At 48.1% G+C, this 12,628-nt stretch overlaps 1 pseudogene; it reads right to left on the reverse strand.

Moving 5' to 3' along the window:
* Positions 1-319: 319 nt before the first annotated feature.
* On the reverse strand, positions 320-4,724 carry LOC109739547 (uncharacterized; annotated as a pseudogene).
* Positions 4,725-12,628: the final 7,904 nt, after the last annotated feature.

A 12,628-nucleotide genomic window follows, 5' to 3' on the forward strand; every position in this document is an offset into this window, starting at 1 on the left:
GCAAGGCAAAAATGCACGGACTGCCAGACTGATGTTCTTTTGAAATCAGGCATACAAAAACTAAGCATATTTGCCTCCTTTTGGTTGTGATCAGTGATGCGATTCGGCACGGGTGTGATTCAGCGCATTGTATAGATCAGTGTAGATTTGAATTTAAATTTGCTGGCGGACAGAATGCGGCTAGCGTTCAATCATTGGAGGCTCGTGTATAATCAAGGTTCTACTTGCACGTTATGGAGAAATGTCCAAGGAGATAAATGTCACGGTTAAAACCACCTGCTGGAAAATAGATGATCCCAAAATGACAATGACACAAAAATTGTGACAGAACTTAGCGGAGTACATTATTGTTTGAAACAATAAAATCAAATTTCATTTAACTAAAGAGCGGCAGATTATTGGCGTGACAGTGCAAGTACAGGTACTTGTTCAAACAAGAATTCTTTTGTGGAACAAACTCCTATGGTGCTTAAACTGATTCCAACTTGACAACCTGACAATTTTCTACTCAAAGCAATGAGTCATATTAAGGTGTCGAAAGTATTTGTTGATCACTACTCAAAGCAAAAAATCTGTGGGATTTCCTTTTCTGATGGTGAGTTCTACTTGCACTGAGTTCTTCTCCATCCGTGCGTGGGAACAGTTCTGAAAGAAGGAATACACCATCAGCACAAAAATTTAAGATCAAAATAAGTCCCTGGTGTTTCACGAACTAACTAATCATACCGTCAAACTTCCAAGTCACTGGGTACAGAAGTTTATGCTCTAAAATGGACGTGGCATATAGTGTTCTTCGGATTCAGATCAAGAAGCATGGTCAAGTGACATCCTACAGCATGCGTGTGTGCTGCTTGATCCATCAAATGGGGAAACAGTTGCATGTATGCTGACAAGTGCACTAACCTGCTACCAATTGTTGAGATTATCACTGAGGTAATCCGGCTCAATGGATCGGTAGGACGAACAGATGGATCGAGCGACATAGTATGTGCTAGCTATCTCATCACATACGACAATTCAAATTACTATTACGCCTCTGAAATTGTAGCAAACAAAGCATTAGTACAATGAATTGCTAAGTAGAAAAAGTTAGCGACAATAGAAGCATGTCTGCTATCCTGTTTCTTCGTATGCAAACATGGTAGAACTACTCCTGTTTCAATGAAGCTTACAACTAAACACGACCTACACTAACGTCAAATAACAGCACATAGAGAAACATTTCTTGGATAATCATGAGCAAAGTTAAATGATGTGCAGAAGTTTACATAAAAAAATCTGCTACAAGATTGGCAAAATCCAAACTTGTGCAAGCTAGATACAAAGAGTGATTTGGCTGAATGCTTAGCTAGCTATGCTACTGAACAAAGTTCTCTATGTAACCGAAGTTTCGATAACATACAGCATGAAGCCATCTCCACTTACCAAAGGGACAACCACTTGCAGCTACTTCAAGAGCTCCACATTTCCAGTTCTAGTTATTTAAATGGTGCCTTCTAATCCACCTCAATTCCTTAAGAGCTAAGTTTACATCTAAGCAGTGTTGTTCATCCAAGAGCAAGAGCATGGGAAGGGGGCAACCACCTTCTACTATTTTCGGATTGTGCGGGGTAAGAAGTTCAGATCTGAATTAGGAGGAGACACTCCAGGTAGTCCTCATTGTGTATATGTGTGTACTGAAGTGGAGAGGCGTAAGCACACCGCAACGATGTGAGGCTGGCAGAGGTGTCTCGTTCCACTCAGAGTGAGATTTGATCAGCAATGAAACATTGAGCACCAGAGGACAAACAAACGAGCAGAGCAGGTAAAGGTCACAGGCTCACAGCTTGGATTCTTGAACCCTTTACTCTGGCAGGGCAGTAGCGACAGAGAAGAGAGAACCGAGGACGCCAGAAATGGAGAAGGAATGCACAGCGCATGTGTACAAGAGCAGGACAGACTCGTTAACAGGGGGGACTTATTGAAAGCAAAAAGTTCAACTTTGCTGAGTTAGCAGCATATGCAATGCGTCAACTAGTCAACCAAATCCATCGAAAAATTGATAGTTTGCAGGAAGCAATTCAATGCTTTCCCGATATTTCCCTTTCCTTGAAAAGAGAGACAGCAACAAAGTAGTTGAAGCTTCAAGTGAGATGACCTTCCCATCAACTTTAGATAAATAATTTCCGGCCTTGGCAATCTCACCTTTTTCCAACAACATTCTGATGATAATATTTATAAGACAGGAGTTGGGAATTATACCACTCTTCTCCATTGATGAAAACATACTGTCAACTTCTTCCACTGATCCTTCTTTTAGAATATTTTTTATCATTATGCCGTAAGTAGAAGCATTAGGCACCAACCCACTGGCTGATATTGCAGCAAACAAATCGTTAGCTTCTTCTCTTCTCCGAACCTTGAACATTGCATTAATCATGGTATTGAGTGTTATAATGTTGAACTTTACATTCATTGCTCCTAATTTCTGGAACAGTGCGATCGCTTCATCTGCACAATTATTTCTACAAAGACCTCCAAGTATTATATTGTATATGGAAATGCTCACTGTTATACCCCTTTCGATCATCTCATGGAACATTTTCCTTGCATCAACAGTTCTTCCAGCACGAAACAACCCATCCAGTATGATGCCATATGTAACAGTGTTAGGTTTAATTCTCTTATGCGGCATTTCTCTAAATAGAATCAAAGCATCATTGATCCTTCCATTTCTACAATAGCCATCAAGAAGTGAACTATACGTAACAACATCAGGCTCAATGCCAGCTGATACCATGGCATCAAGCACTCCGAGTGCTTTACCCATCTGGCCGACTAAGCCATATCCGTCAATCAGTGAACTGAATGTAATGACATCAGGTCTCCCATCTATGCTTATAACCATTTCAAAGATATCTTGTGCATCCATAACCCTTCCTTCTTTGCATAGAGTGTTTATTATTGAACTGAAGAACGCAATGTCAGGACAAGGAATACCTTTGTTCGTCATTTCAGAAACCAGCCCCTTAGCTTTAACCAAATCACCATGCATACAAAAGCCCTGAATTAAGGAGTGATAAACAGTTGTGTCCGGCTGAACACCCATATCAGTCATCTCATTGAACTTGTCCATAGCATCGGCCAGCCTACGCAATCTGCAAAATGCGGTTATTACAGTGGAATAGGTGACTACATCAGGACTCACTCCTTTTTCCCGCATTTCGGTAAATATGAGCATAGCTTCATCCATCATTCCATGTTTAGCATATGCATCAATTAATATGTTGAAAACATAACAGTTGGCTGCAATACCATTGTCTTCCATTGAATTAAAGAGATTAATCATATCAACAAAGCATCCTTCAGTGGCATATCCATGAAGCAGAATAGAGTATGCGATGATATTAGGTTTGAGGCCTTTGGCAGTCATGGAACAAAAAATGTCTAACGCTTCTTTGCTTCTTCCATGCTTGCAAAGGGAAGTCATTAACGAGCTGCAAGTAACAATATCTGGTATAAGACCCCGGGTTGTCATTTTTCGGAGCATTTTGTAGCCTCTCTTAACTGCCCTGATTTCGAATATCCATGGATCATGCAATTATATGTCACTTCATTGGGTTGAGCACCATTATCAACCATCTGCCGAAGGACAATCTCTGCCTTGTCCATTGCTCTGGCCTTGCACAAGGCATGAATAATCGAGTTAAATGTCACGACATCGGGCACAACCCCTTGATGGATCATTTCATGGAATAGATTGCATGCCTTGCCTGTTTCGCCCTCCTTGAAGAAGCCATGGATGACCGTGTTATATGCCACCACATTGAGAGAGCAGGCATCTCCCCCTTTAGCCACCATCTGGAGCAGGTCGAGTGCCCGCTGACTCATGCTATTTTCACATAAGCTCTTCAAAACTATGGAGTATGAGAAGGCATCAGGCACACAGCCAAGCTCGGGCATCCTATGAAGCAGCACGTTGACAGCCTCATCTGTACGTTTGGCGCAGCAGAGGCACTCGAGGAAGGTGGTGGCCACAATCTTGTTTGTCTTGAGGCCTGTCCTGAGGAAGTGGCCAAATAAGGCAAGCCCTAGGTCCGGGCGACGCGCACCGCAAAAGCAGCCCATGAGGATGCCGTAGGTGTGGACTGTGAAAGGTGCCACCTGCGGGCCGGCTTCTTCTCGGCATACGCGGTTGAAGAGGGCAAGGGCGAGGGCAGGGCCATCTCTGCGGCAGGCTGCGGAGGCGGGCGCACGGGCGAGGGCGGCAAGGAAGCCGTCCAGGGAGCGGCTGGGGACCGGGGTGGCCTGCCGCAGCAATTCGTCGAACAGGTTGTGTGCTTCTTCCGGGGTTAGCGTCCCGGCGCGGACGCGCTCTGTGGCCGCGGCAAAGGCTTCGTGGGGAGACCAGGGGCGTGAGGGCGGCGAGGTGGAGGTGGAGGAGGAGCTGCGGCGGAGGAGGTGGAGCATCGGCACGGTGGGGAAGCGACGGAGGCGGGGCATCGGCGAGGTGGAGGATGAGGAGTGGCGGAGGCGGAGGCCGGACATTGGCTAGGTGGACGAGGAGTGGCGGCGGCGGCGGCGGCGGCAGGGGAAGCCGGAGATTGGCTAGGTGGAGGAGGAGGCGGAGGCCGGACACTGGCTAGGGGGAGGAGGATGAGCGGCGGCGGATGGAGAATTGGAGATGCGGGACATGGGCGTGCTCTAGCTCTGCACTGAGAAAGGAAGAATAGCCTTCCGTTTGTGTATTCGTACGCACTCACACAACTTCTATGCTTCCTTTCACTAAAAGCTACTCCCTCCATTCTAGATACATCCATTTTCGAGACAAGTAATTCCGAACGGAGGAAGTACAAATGAAACAGAAAGTTTAAAATGGAATCTAGAAGAAAAGGTTTCTGCCACGTGTACCGAAGTAGAAGTGTTAATTCCATCATAATTTAGGGCCTTCGTTTCAAGATTAATTCGTTAGAGCATCTACAGTTGCGATGACCAAATCCGATCCCTTAAACGCCCGTGGACGCGCCGGTGCGTCCGCGAACACTGACCGTTCACGTCTCAAATATTTGATTCTACAACCGGACATCTCAAATTAGAAAACCTCAAATTCATATTATTACACGCAACATGAAACCTAATCTAACCGGAGCTCGCTTGGTTCTGCCGTGGTCATGTCCGGCGGCCGGCTGCGCTCCCCAGAGTGTTGGTTCGGTCACCGGTAAGGTAGAGTAGGGCATGGGACACGCGTCGGTTCACGGGACTCAAGGCAGCGTCGTCTCCATGCCATACTCTTCCTCGTCGGAGCCCGTAACCCAAACGGTGTTGGTGGACGTCAGATCTGATGGATCCGTCCTGGGATGAACCGGAGACGTCCACCATGATGCGGTTGCGGCACCCGGACTAGTGCACCATACGGGGCGTCGGAGAATGCGATTTCGCCTCGAGGGCCGCCTCCGCCTCCCGCGCCAGCTACTTGGCACGGCGGGTATGCTGTGCCATGTTCTCGTCGGATGAGGCCCACGGTGCGTCCCGATGTTCGGCGCGCCAATGGAGGGGTTGTGCGTCCGCCACCGCGTTCGGACGCCAGACAGACCGCACCGCCTCCAACGAGGCAGCGATGGCTGCCCTAGCGCCGGATCCATGCACCATTTGGGCGAACACAATGGATTCCCGATGGAAGGAGTCCGAGCGTTGCCGTGCACAGGCCTCCTCTTGGAAGCGGTGGAGCGCAAGCCGGACGGCCATCTCCTCCTCGGGGCTGCGTGGGAGGTGAAGGACTCGGATCCGCTGCCCGCCATGCCGGAGACGGTCGGACGACGCCGGAGACGGGCTTGGGTGGCAAAGGGGAGTGGAGGGAAGTGAAGTCAAGTGACTAGGGTTTGGTCCGGCGAGCGAATGGGGAGGAATATATACGGGGTCGGGTGGGCCAGCTTGGGCCGGGTCCGACGTGGCGGGCGTGCCTGGGTGCGCCCGGGCACCCCCATATCAACCCCATATTTGGGCTGGATATGAGGGGTGCCGGTCAGTTCAGGCGTTTGTGGCCCGTTTGATAGGGCCGTCTGGGTCAAAAAATCATGACCAGACAGTGACCGGGTGGTCCACCCAAACGTATGAGACGGGGTTTGAGACGCCTGGCTGTAAATTATCTTAGTCTTTGAGCCTTCGTGTGTGTCCATACATTATTAGTGCATAGCTACATATACTTGTATCATGAACATGTTCTGCGTTCCCAAACCCTCATTGTCAAGTTGGACAAACATAGACGTCCCTTCTTTTGGCAGGGGGGAAAGGGTAGGAAGAGATATCATTTGGTAAGATGGAATCGAGTGTGCAGATTGAAATCCAAGGAGGAATTAGGGGTAAAAGATCTCTGTAAGCAGAATATTAGCTTTTTGGTGAAATGGTGGTGGAAGTTAGATACCCAACAAGGACTGTGGTAAGACATGATCCGTGCGAAATACTTCAAACGTGACACGGTTACCACGGTCAAAAGTAAGTTCAATGATTCCCCCATTTAGAAAGCTATCATGAATGTGAAAGAACACTGTTTGGTTCAAGTTGTGAACAGTTCCTACATTGCATACACTTCTCAACTCAGTCTGGTTGAGCGAAAACAGGCCCTAATGCGCCATCTGCAAGTTGTTTGGTTGCCTGCATCTAGGGTCCCTGCATTAGGTAATACGCAAGTGCACTTTGTTTGGTTGCCTGCATTGGCCCAAGCGGCACATGAACACGGCGTTTGGTTGCATACGGCGTACATGGTGTGCTTACCTTGTACCCTAGTTGGTAAGCTTACCCACAATGATCACACCTAGCACACCAATGCCACATCACAGCAATGGCGATGAACTGGGCGAAGATGATGAAGTTCTTCAGCTTTAGCCCAAACTGACGATCCACCTTAGCACCTTCCACTTTGACACATCCAACCTTGCCACTGTCAACACTGCTGCCTCCGTGCTTTCGCACCCAGTCGGAGTAAGCTTGTTCTGCTGCCTGCCTAGTCTTGAACCCTCTATGGCTGCTGTTGCTATACGATGCCACTTGTGCACTGGCTTCTTCTCATGAATTGTAAACCCCTGGAGCCTTACCGATGAACACGACATACCACTTGCCCTAGCAATGCATAAGAGCAAGAGTTGAAGCAGAAAATCAACGAAGCACACAAGTAGCAAGCAAACTAGCACACAAACAATAATGGAGCAGAAGAGAAGAAGTAAAACATGCATGATCATACGGCATAGCAAGTTCTACCTAGCACTACCATGGTGTTATCCTACCACCACATCCAAAAGAGGGTGTCGTCCTACCACCGCAAGTTCACCATCATCGTGAGGGGTTAGTATGTACCACCTCCCCAAAATATACAGACCATCAAATAGTTTTCCAGCCCTAGCTACACAAAATGTACGTCGTCATCGTTGTCGTTGCCACCGCCATCGCCGTCGGGGATCATGCACGCTCACAGGCAGCACTAGTGCACTACTCTAGTAGTAGTGCTTGCCCAGCCAGCTCCTGAGCCACATCACCCTGTGAGCGTCTGCCATGGCAACGAACCCAACACCCTGGTCCTTGTTGTCAAGCAAGTGGCTGAGAGCTGCCATGAGAGCCTCGTCGCTGAAGCCACCCTGGGTCATGACAGCGCCATACAGGTCAGGGTGGACATCGAGGGGCTTGCACTCCCTGATGGCTGTTGCCAACTCCTTCACCGCCTCAGTCATGCTGCAAAAGACTTGATCTCCTCCTCCATCATACCTCCTCTCTTCCTCTTCTTATCATGGACGGGGTCAAATGTCTTGTCGAAGGGCTTCTCAAAGGGCTTGTCAGGGCCATCAAGGACCTCGACCGGGGTCCCAGGGAAGTCTGGCATGGGAGAACCAAGAGGCTCCCCGGAGCCCATGGCATGCTTCCTAGTTGCCAGCCCGAAGGCGAAGATGTGCTGCATCTGGCTATAGTTCTGTATGGGTGTGTTGAGGAACTCAGCGTCCCTTGGGTGGTCCTAAGAATGAAACACAAGTGTTGTTAGTTGTGATGAGGAGTAGGCAATGGTGGACAGTATGAAAAGGAAGAGGGCTATGAGCTAACCGCGACATGGCCGGCGTAGTGCTCTGCCTCCAGAATTATGGAGCAAGTGTTCTCATCCCATGAGGCGCCGCTAAGGTCTCTCAGCTTGGACACTTGGATCCATCGTCCTCTCCACTTCCTCAGGTGGTTATACATCTGGGTGGCAGACACCTCCTGCCCACAGAACTCGAACACCTGCTTCGCAACGGTGTTAAGGTGCACCTCCTTGAAGCCCTTGTCAGTCCTAACTTCACTAGAGATGAGCTCAAACATCTTGTTCAGCACGAACGTGGACATGAACGGCTGCCACTTCATGTTGTTCGACCTACCATCCTTCTTTGCGTTTGCTGTTGCTACCTTGAGTGCAGCGGCAGCAACAGCAGCAGCAGAAGTTTGCTCAACGAGCACTACTGACACATAGACAGAATGAGACACGAACACCTCTAAATCAGGTGCCATCTCGAACATAGGCTGTGAGTCCTCGACAAACGATGGAGCAAACTGGCTGTCGGACAGGTGTCATGTCCTACAATCGTAGCACGCATTGATAGTAAGCATAGCACACAACATACCGGACAATCCATGAAAGCAGGAGCATACATGTACATGGTTCATCACTATCATAGCAAGCACATGCTTCATCACTATCATACTAAGCACATGGTTCATCGCTATCATACTAAGCATACCGGACAATCTATGAGCACGAACATACATCTACAACAAACAACATGCTACAAATGGAACACCAATAGCTACAAATCACATATCTAAGCATGAATCAACACAAGCACAAGGTTCAACTTCAAACTCTACTACTAATCTAGCCTACCACATGCTTGAACATCTAACCCTACCACAAATTGCAACTGCAACATAGCAATCAACCATATGAGCTCACAGATCAGACCACTAATCAACCATGCATCTAGATCAAACCCTAGCTGCAGCTCATATCTAGCTAGAAGGAACAGAGAGAAAGGGGGATTGAACTCACAGAGGCCATGGCTGCAACTCGAGGACGAGGGGGGACGTTCGTAGAAGATCACCGCCGGCCGGTGAAGGACCGCCGACGCCATGGACCTCCGGTCGATGAAGATGCGCCGCTTACCTGCTCGTCGGTGTCGATGCGCATCGGCGGGAAAGCTCGAAGGGAGGGAGAATGGTGGCGGGAGTTGGGGCGGTGAGAGAGGGGGCTAAATAGGGGCGGACTCGTCGGGAGGTGAGCCGAAATCCTCCCGTCGATTTTTCGGCGACGCGGGCAAGCTCGCGCCATCTCCCTGGTCGCACGTGGAGAGAAGCGCGTCACCCTCCCCTGCCTCGCCCGAGCCAGGCTCGCCAGGTACTGCCGATTCGGGCGTTTCCCCTGGGCCTGGCCTGGAGCTGCTTTAAGTTTCGTGCCATGCGGGCCGCACTGTAAACGCAGGCAACCTAACGGGCCAAGTTCTTCCCGCGCGGGCCAGGCTGGGCCAAATGCAGGCAACCAAACACGCCCTATATTGCTGGAAGAGTGGTCCAACTTAGATATGGTGATGTGGCAAGGGTGTGGATTGATCCTCTTCTTGGGAATGCTCCTTTGTACACACGTTTTCCCCAACTCTATTGCATTTGTAACCATCCAGATATCACTATGGATAAATGGAATAATGGAATAATGTTGATGTTCTTGAATTGTTTCGGAGACGGTTGCACTCTCCCCTACGTGTGATGTGGGAAGATATGTGCAACTTTATGACAAGTTTACCGTTGGTACAGGGGGCCAGGCCATATTGGCTGGAAGTTTGGCCCCAAACTCAGGTTTACTACTGAATCGATGTATTAACATCTTGAGAAAAACATTGCGGGGTGTGACTTTAGATGGATCTAGGCAACGAATATTCCTCTAAAAATAATTTTTCTCTGGCAATTATTTCAAGATATTGTTCTTACTCGTGACGTTATGAGCAGGCGCAATTGGGCTGGGAACCCAAAGTGCTCCTTCTGCAATGAGAGGGAGACCTCTCAACATCTGTTTTTTATATGCCCCGTGGCCGAGGTGATTTGGCATACTGTAGGCTCGGTTCTTGGTACGAGTTGTTGTCCTAACAACCTATGGCAGTACTACTTATTGAAGGAAATATGCCCTAGAGGCAATAATAAAGTTATTATTTATTTCCTTATAACGTGACGATGCAGAGTATTGTAGACATAGAAATTTGCAAAATACTTACGGATCTGAATGTGACAGACCCGTTGACTAAAATTATCTCACAAGCAAAACATGATCACACCTTAATACTCTTTGGGTGTTAATCACATAGCGATGTGAACTAGATTATTGACTCTAGTAAACCCTTTGGGTGTTGGTCACATGACGATGTGAACTATGGGTGTTAATCACATGGTGATGTGAACTATTGATGTTAAATCACATGGCGATGTGATCTAGATTACTGACTCTAGTGCAAGTGGGAGACTGAAGGAAATATGCCCTAGAGGCAATAATAAAGTTATTATTTATTTCCTTATATCATGATAAATGTTTATTATTCATGCTAGAATTGTATTAACCAGAAACATAATACATGTGTGAATACATAGACAAACATAGTGTCACTAGTATGCCTCTACTTGACTAGCTCGTTGATCAAAGATGGTTATGTTTCCTAGCCATAGACATGAGTTGTCATTTGATTAACGGGATCACATCATTAGAAGAATGATGTGATTGACTTGACCCATTCCGTTAGCTTAGCACTCAATCATTTAGTATGTTGCTATTGCTTTCTTCATGACTTATACATGTTCCTATGACTATGAGATTATGCAACTCCCGTTTACCAGAGGAACACTTTGTGTGCTACCAAGTGTCACAATGTAACTGGGTGATTATAAAGGTGCTCTACATGTGTCTCCGAAGGTACTTGTTGGGTTGGCGTATTTCGAGATTAGGATTTGTCACTCCGATTGTCGGAGGGGTATCTCTGGGCCCACTCGGTAATGCACATCACTTAAGCCTTGCAAGCATTGCAACTAATGAGTTAGTTGCGGGATGATGTATTACGGAACGAGTAAAGAGACTTGCCGGTAACAAGATTGAACTAGGTATTGAGATACCGACGATCGAATCTCGGGCAAGTAACATACCGATGACAAAGGGAACAACGTATGTTGTTATGCGGTTTGACCGATAAAGATCTTCGTAGAATATGTGGGAGCCAATATGAGCATCCAGGTTCCGCTATTGATTATTGATCGGAGACATGTCTCAGTCATGTCTACATAGTTCTCGAACCCATAGGGTCCACACGCTTAAAGTTAGATGACGGTTATATTATGAGTTTATGTGTTTTGATGTACCGAAGGAGTTCGGAGTCCCGGATGAGATCAGGGACATGACGAGGAGTCTCGAAATGGTCGAGACGTAAAGATCGATATATTGGATGACTATATTCGGACATCGGAAATGTTCCGAGTGATTCGGGTATTTTTTGGAGTACCGGAGAGTTACAGGAATTCGTATTGGGCCTTAATGGGCCATACGGGAAAGGAGAGAAAGGCCCCAAAGGTTGGCCGCACCCCTCCCCATGGACTAGTCCGAATTGGACTAGGGAAGGGGGCGCCCCCTTCCTTCCTTCTCCTTCTCCCTTCCCTTCTCCTACTCCAACAAGGAAAGGAGGAGTCCTACTCCCGGTGGGAGTAGGACTCCCCCCTTGGCGCGCCCTCCTCCTAGGCCGGCCGCCTCCCCCCTTGCTCCTTTATATACGGGGGCAGGGGGCACCCCAAAGACACAACAATTGATCCCTTGGATCTCTTAGCCGTGTGCGGTGCCCCCTCCACCATAATCCACCTCGGTCATATCGTAGCGGTGCTTAGGCGAAGCCCTGCGTCGGTAGAACATCATCATCATCACCACGCCGTCGTGCTGACGGAAATCTCTCTCAAAGCTCGGCTGGATCGGAGTTCGAGGGACATCATCGAGTTGAACATGTGCTGAACTCGGAGGTGCCGTGCGTTCGGTACTTGATCGGTCGGATTGTGAAGACGTACAACTACATCAACCGCGTTGTGCTAACGCTTCCGCTTTCGGTCCACGAGGGTACGTGGACACACTCTCCCCTCTCGTTGCTATGCATCACCATGATCTTGCGTGTGCGTAGGAATTTTTTTGAAATTACTATGTTCCCCAACAGTGGTATCAGAGCCAGGTTTTATGCGTAGATGTCATATGCACGAGTAGAACACAAGTGAGTTATGGGCGATATAAGTCATACTGCTTACCAGCATGTCATACTTTGGTTCGGTGGTATTGTTGGATGAAGCGGCCTGGACCGACATTACGCGTACGCTTACGCGAGACTGGTTCTACCGACGTGCTTTGCACATAGGTGGCTGGCGGGTGTCAGTTTCTCCAACTTTAGTTGAACCGCATGTGGCTACGCCCGGTCCTTGCGAAGGTTAAAACAACACCAATTTGACAAACTATCATTGTGGTTTTGATGCGTAGGTAAGAACGGTTCTTGCTAAGCCCGTAGCAGCCACGTAAAACTTGCAACAACAAAGTAGAGGACGTCTAACTTGTTTTTGTAGGGCATGTTGTGATGTG

Source organism: Aegilops tauschii, chromosome 1 (assembly GCF_002575655.3).
Source record: "Aegilops tauschii subsp. strangulata cultivar AL8/78 chromosome 1, Aet v6.0, whole genome shotgun sequence".
Taxonomy (NCBI): domain Eukaryota; kingdom Viridiplantae; phylum Streptophyta; class Magnoliopsida; order Poales; family Poaceae; genus Aegilops; species Aegilops tauschii.